This window comes from Calidris pugnax, unplaced genomic scaffold (genome assembly GCF_001431845.1).
Source record: "Calidris pugnax isolate Ruff unplaced genomic scaffold, ASM143184v1 scaffold27, whole genome shotgun sequence".
NCBI lineage: Eukaryota > Metazoa > Chordata > Aves > Charadriiformes > Scolopacidae > Calidris > Calidris pugnax.
Genome location: NW_015090893.1, coordinates 1,060,221 through 1,067,916, shown reverse-complemented (window position 1 = coordinate 1,067,916; position 7,696 = coordinate 1,060,221).

The following is a 7,696-nucleotide window of genomic DNA, read 5'->3' as shown; positions in this document are numbered from 1 at the left end:
TTGCAAAGAGCACCCTGTATGTTTTTTTTCCTCATGGGCAGAAGCCAGACAGCTTGGAGGAAGGTTGTGGCTTACAGGTGACCCTGTGCATGCAGTGTTGAAAGATACCTATTTTATAACAGAGGCAGAGGCTGCAAGTGGCAGCTTTAGAGGTTTAGATTAAATATTAGGAGAAAACTCTTCCCTAGGAGAATGGTGCAGCACTGGAGTGAGCAACTGTCTCAGAGGTGGTGGGCTTGCTGTCTTTGGAGGCCTTAAAGTCTTGACTAGTGTAGCGAGTGCTATGCTGGCAGTGAGGCAGCTCTTACTCTGGGCAGCAGGTTGGAGTGGGTGATATCTGCTATTCCTTCCAACTAACATTTCTGTAAAATTATCAAGTGCCTGGAGACACCAGTACATTCACATGATTTTAACAAAAATAAGCTCCCTATTCTGTTGCTCTGGCTGATGTCAAGAGAAAATCCATCAGGGAGAGGGGTGTGAGAGCAGTAAAGCATATGTGGTGCTGAATGGTTTTACTGGTTTTATCCCTCAGGGGTCTCTTCTTTACCCATAAGGTTGGAATATGCAAAAGATCTGGTCAGAAGCAGCATCTTAGTGGTTATCAGCAAGTTGATATGCGTGGGAAAAATAAGATACTTGTCACTGTACCAACTGTAAATAATAAATGCAGTTATGTCAAATAACTGGGTATGATTAATCTTAAGGAAGTTTAGTTTTTAACCTGTGATTCATCCTGGATCAGTTTTCTGTGATGTAAATTCACGAACTTCTAAGTCTTTGGGAGGTGAAAAAGCCTACCTTCATTGTCATTCTCATATTTCTAATTCAATATGAATCTGGAAAAACAAAGCCCATCAGAAAAAAAAAAATGTCTGAGAGCAGAGGTTCTGCATTGTTAATCATCACTTTTAATAAAAGTGGGAATGAAGCTGTGACAAGCTGATATCCATGGGAAATCTATAGTACAGGGGGAGATCCACTTATGATGAGAAAATCACTGCAACCTGACTTGACAGCAGAGGCTTTTAGCTTTATGCCTCTTTACTGTTCAGGTTCTGGAAGCAGTTATTGCCAGTGCCACAAGAGAGGGGGTCACGTCTCCTCTTGCTTGTGGCAGAAATCCAGTAAGCAAGAAAATGGCACTGCAAAACACATCTGTCTTCTGGTGACTGGGTTTTGACAGCTGCTTTTGGCTGCTCTTTACTGCGATTTTCTTTGTGTGGGGAGTGAACCTCTGGTATAATTGAAACATCAGGGTTTATATTTTTATGCACAGTTTCAGGTTGTGTCTGGCCCCATCCCAGTCTCTCCCTGATCTGTTCTTCACGTTACATCCCCTTGTTCAGTGTTCCTTATTGTGGGGAGTGAACCTCTGGTATAATTGAAACATCAGGGTTTATATTTTTATGCACAGTTTCAGGTTGTGTCTGGCCCCATCCCAGTCTCTCCCTGATCTGTTCTTCACATTACATCCCCTTGTTCAGACTTGAAATACCCTCTTGTGCTGTTTCTCCTTTTCACTTCCTCTCCCCTACTCTTCCTTCTCTCACAGCATGCGGCGTCCTCAACTTTTATTGTCTGCTTAAAAAGTAGGACAATGAGAAAAGTCCCACAGCCTTTCCTTATCTCTGCTTCTAGTGCAGCTGAGCTTATTATTAAGCAATTGCTTGCACTTCTTCCAGCCTAAACAACAGCACTGAAAAGAGAGCAAGTTTGGTGCTAGAGAACTTCCTTGGTTCAGCCCTGAGAGCACTGTTGCACTTCTGCAAGTCTGAGAGTAATCTGTGATCTTAGAGGAGGCTGCTGGTTTTGGTTTTGCTGCTGTGGCAGTGTTGCAACTATGTTGGGTTAGAAATAAAAATCTAGAGAGAAACAGGTGAAAACTAGTTAAATAGAAGGAAAAGTTCTAATAGTGCCTGTCTGAATTCCTCTCAGTGGCATTTAATAGTTGGGAGAGGTTATTGTTACCCTTTCATCAATTATATCTTGCCTTAATTGTATACTGTGCAGTTTCAGCCAATGTGCGTGTAAACTATGGTTCATATTAGACCTTCAAGGTACATGGTTTCTTCAGTAGTTGCTGGTCTCCTCATGATTTGTAGTTTGATGGAATCATAGAACAGTTAGAGTTGGAAGGGACCTTGAAGATCATTGAGTTTCAGCCCTCCTGTCCTGGGCAGGGACACTTTCCATTGGACCAGGTTGCTCAAAGCCCCATCCAGCCTGGTCTTGAACCCCTCCAGGGATGGGGCATCCACAGCTTCTCTGGGCAACCTGGGCTAGGCTCTCACCACCCTCACAGTAAATAAATTCTTTCTAGTAGCTAATCTAAATCTCCCTTCTTTCAATTTAAAGCCATTACCCCTTGTCCTGTTGTACACTCCCTGATCAAGAGTCCCTATCTCTCCTGTAGGCCCCTTCAGGTACTGGAAGGCCATTATAAGGTCTCTCTGGAGCCTGCTTTTCTCTAGGCTGAACAATGCCAACTTTCTCAGCCTGTCAGTTCTCCTGATAGGAGCCTTGTTTTAACTTTGACCTGTGCATGCATAATTAATGCTCACCAGCTTTTGCTATCATGAGGTCCAGAGTAAAGCCAAGTCCTCCATTCAGCAGGTAGGATGTGCTTGTCTGTGCCTCCAACTGGCCTAGAAAAAGGCAGTAATGATGTACTGGATTTCTGGAATCTTTTCAAAGATATTCCTGCATTTTTCAAACTTGGTGAGGTGGATTGTGCTAATAGGCTCATAGAAGGCTGGGAGTTGCTAGCTCAAGACAGTCCTAGTCCTCTTAATGGAGAAAAATATGTGGGATCCTCCTGCTTCCAGCGTAAGTTGTTCATGGGTCTTCAGACCATTGCCAGCAAGGTGGGAAACGTTGATAGAACAAAGATAGTAACTCCTTCACATGAATCAGAAGAATTGAACTAAGGGGGAAATATTTGATTAAATTATAGCTCATTTTGTCATAGCGGAACAATTAATATCATGGCAGGACAAGGGTAGATCTTCTGGTTACTTCCCTGCACTCGCACAGTGAGGAACTAGCAGACTGAGGAACTGAGCTCCTTATTCCTAGCTCCTCATGCAGCACTAATAGAAAAGCATCCAAATTTCCATATTATCCAAACTAGTTAATGAGACCTTTGTGGTTCACCTATCATTATACAGAATGTATCTCTAGTGACAAAAATAATAACTGGTAATTAGCCAGGGCTTCCAAAAACATTCCTGGCTGGTGAATAACTGCTGGGAAACGCGAGTGTGATATGAAGCCAAATTAATTTGCAGGCAGAGGGGTCAGGGTGGAATTGTAGTGGTGCAAATGGGAAGGAGCCTGAACTTACTGTCACCGAATGGCTGTTAGTTTAACTGGAGATTACTTGTACTTTAGATGGGGGTCCCTAAACCATTAAGTACCTAAATATCAGATTTGCTAATTTACTCATAGCATAATTTTTTTTTTAAATTATAATCAGCAGTTATCAGTCAATGGTTTTTCTCTCCACACAGTTTGCAGATGGCACAAAGTGCTTAGGGATAGTCAGATCCAGAGAAATCTGAGGAACACCAAAGGGGCTTAACCACCTGTGGTGACTAGGGCAGATGAATGACTCTTGACGGAGGCAAGCTGATAAAAAGCTGAAATTTAAGCAGTTAATATCTTTGCATGGGACTAGGTAAGTTAAAGTCACTCATGAGAAAGACCTAGTTTTCATTTTGATTTGTTAGTTTGAAATGGAAACAGCAATAAAACCCGCTAACTTTATGCATGCACAAAAGAAATCATATTAGATAAAGATGTATGGAATAGTAATTTCATAATTTTGTTGCTGTAGCCACCTGCAATGCTGTGACTGATCTCATTATGCCAGTTCTAAAATACAAGAGAAGTGGAAGGGCTTCAGAGACCTGCAGTGAAAATAGATTTATGGACAACAGCCGTGTGAGAAGACCGTTCAGGACTGCTAAGCATCAGAAGATCCATAAACAGAGGTGTTCTAGAGATATTTGAAATAATGAACTGTACGAGAAGAATCAATCACTTGTTCCTGTTTATTCTTTATCATAACACAAGAGCAAAGGAATATTCAATCAAAATGACAAAAATGTAATATTTAGAGTCTTATACCAGGCTAATCATAGAATACCATTGGAATTTTCTTAAAGGTATGGGTAATGAGAAGGTGTTATGCTGCATTTGTTTTAAAAGAAAGTGAGGAGATGAATTCTCTTCTCTGAAAGTGTAAATGTGTTCCAAATAACTTGGTGACTGGGAGAAGCTTCTGCTGTAGGGAATATTATTCTATTTGGCTGTGATTTTTTGCACCTCCACATGATGTGTTTTTCCCCCAACCAATTTTAAGAGCTGATTCTAGATTGCATACATAATTTATATAATTCATCATAGCAATTCTTTTATTACTACAAAACCCTTTTCATTATGTGTTATTTTGATTGATCTTTATAAAGTTCCTATACATGTTCCCAGAGGGCACATGTTGTGCATTCCAAGCGTAAACCTTTTTCACACTTAATTGAGGCATTCAGCCTCCTTTGCTGTATGTGAGAGACAGGTACTCCAGGCATTAGCAAGAACATCTATCTCTATTACCAAGACATCTGGTATTTTAAACATTTGGCCGTTTACATTCCTTTTTTTTTAGGATTTGGCAAAAATAAAGCTTATTGCTTCACTGGTGAGCTTAACCTTGGCTGTCTAGAGCTAGAAAAATGTTCTTTCAGTTGCTGTTTTACACAGTCTGTTGTTTGGTGGCTACGATAGAAAACCAGGCACTTCAGTTTGTGCTATTTATTTTATGTGTGATTCTAGTTCAAGTCATTTAGTCCCTTGAGCTGCCCTCTCTGAGGATAACAGTATGTATTTTGCAGCAGATTTACAAATGTTTGGGGAGCATCGATCCAAAAGCTGCTGCAGATCTGCAGAATGTTTTTTAGGCTGTAGAATATTTATACTGTAGAACTCAAAAATTTTGAATCCCACTATTTATTTGGCAGTGGTTTGGGTTTTTCCTCATTGCTCCAGGAGGGAGTCAAATAAAATACCTAATAAACTCTTGATTAATATTTCTGCCTCTTGTTAAGAATTGATTATCCTCTATTTCTGTGAAGATTTCTGTTGGAGAACTAAACTGAGTAGCCTTTCTTCAGTTTAAATCACAGATCCCATTTCTCTCATTAGCTCAATTCTACAGTAAAGAGTGAGTGTTGCTGTAACTAACAGGTCAAGCTGAAGGGAAAGCTTTTGAAGAAAGATGCTCTCTTTTACTGAAATTAGTTCTTACAGTGGGGAGAAGAAAGATGAATGTTTGGGTCCATAGGATTTGCCTCTCATAAGGCATGTGTAGCCAACTCTCCAGTCAGTCACTCCTGATGATTTGAATGTTTAAATAGCAGCAGAAAGCTGATCTGCTTCAATTAATTGTATGTCAGTATATGGCTTCCAGACTGGCTGGCTGGAGGGACCTGGGGTGCTGTCAGGCAACTAGCAGCAATTTCCATAAAAAGTTAGCACAACATGACACCAACACATCCCTAACATAAGGAATTCTGGTTCTTGGGGCAGTAGTGATCAGGTGAAGAATGAGCTAAATGACTGGAAGGAGGAAAGTTTTGGGAAATGGGAAAGAAGCAGCAGCATCCAGGCAGAACTGCTGGCTTCAAAGCGATCCCAAGCCAGTGTGAAGGTCCTGAATGGAAAAATTCTCCTTCAACATTCCCTCCAAGCTTATTTAAAACCTGAGACAACCTCACAAAAATCATGACTTGGCTTTGACAGGATTAGATTTTACTGTCTAATGGATTCTGAGCTTCTGGCATGCATGATGTCTTCATGCAACAAGGATTCTAAGGACTCAAACCAAATGTTATTTTTGCAGTTGCTTATTTCAGGAACACCTAAAAAATCAAAAATGTTAGCCTTTGCATAAATTGCAGTAACACAAACAACAACTACCAGTTTTTCATGCCCTTCCCCATGACTCTTGCTAAGGTGCTGCTGTAGAGCTTTAGAAGATGCAGCGATATAATATGATGGGAGAACTGCAGAATTGCAAGCATACCTATAAGAGTTCCATAGCTCATCATCGTTTTTGAGGGTTTTTTGGTGGTAATTAGTAGATTCAAGAGGTTTGTGCACTGCTGGGAAGAAACTTTGTGATTAGATGATCAAGTAAAGAATGTGCCTGGGAGGGAGTGGGTGAGTAAGGTGGGCTCTTTCATTCTGTGCACTCTTTAAGATCTGTTAACTCGGGGGTCTGAGGAAGCAGTGCAAAGTCTACCAAGCAGCCAGTAAAGCTGTCACACATCTCTTCTATAGACAGGAAGGAACCTGGTTATTTTTGTGGTCAGTATGCCTGGCCAAATTTAATGTCATGGGGCTTTATTTATTTGCTTGGTTGGGTTGTTTGTTGTAGTTTTTTTGTGGTAGTAGTGTTTGGCTTTTTAAGGGAAACAGGACATGATAAACCAAAAAATTATTTAAAAACTTTGAGGTCTTTTTATCACACGTTTCTCCTTCAAATTCTCTTCTCCTCATCTGGGAGAGAATGAATGTGCAGGGATTTCAATTCCTTGATAGTTTTAAAGCTGAATGTGTTAATCTGGGAAACATAAACCATCATGTGGCATCATAGCCAGTCATACAGCCAGGGCAATGAAAACCTAATGTGGCAGATGCTACTGAGTACAAAAAAATGAAATAATCCTTTGGTCTGCAGTATTCATCAGTAGAAGTGGCTTTGATATCACAGCATTGAGCTCTGGATAGGTAGATGCCAATGACAGAGAACCCTCATGAATAACACATTTGCAAGTGTGATCTCTTCCTTGGCCACCTGCATACAGAAACAAAGCTCAAATTCAATTAAAGTGTTCATTGCTTGTTGACATGATCGCTCAAGTATGTATGAGTACTCTGCACCTCCAACCTGGCTTTAATAGGAGCATCTCTAGGCAATTCAAGTGCATTACTCGGTTAATGTGATATACAAAACCCCTTTGAGGTTCTGCACCTGATGTTATTGTTCAGTGGTAGCTTAGGGCAGAGGCAGCATCAGAAGAGGTGGTGGGAGCAGTGTGGTGGGGTGACAGCCAGCCTGCCCTTCTCTCAGGACTGCGAGGAAGGGGAATTACCACGTGCCTGGAGCAGGGTGGGAAGAGCAGGGGGAAAATGACAGCCTCCAAGTCAAAATGTATTGGTTATCTCTGTTCTCTTGATCATCTCACATGGGGTATACCAGCATCTCCCACTACTAGCATGCTTGAAAAAATCCAGCTTTTACTGGTGTTGCAATCCTGCACCTGCCATCCTGATAAAACACTCAACCTGCCAAATGTTTACTCGTCTGTGGTGCTAATGGAGAAATACATAATTGACTTAACTTGAGAGCAACCTGCAGTGCTGCCCCATGCCAGCAGCCTGGTGAAATATTGCAAAGATGAACAAGTGTAAAGTGCATCTGTCTGTTTTCCTGTAGCTGCCTGCAAAGGATGCTTGTTCCAGGCCAGTGCTGGTCCACACTGATGTCTGAGTAAATGTTAAATGCCACCAAAATGCACTCTTTGCTGTCCAGTAGATAACCCAGAGGAGCAGAGTTTAGGCTGTTGCTTACAAAGAGAATTGCTGTGTAGGTCCTGGGCTCTATACAGGTGGGAAGTGCATTTATATATATCCC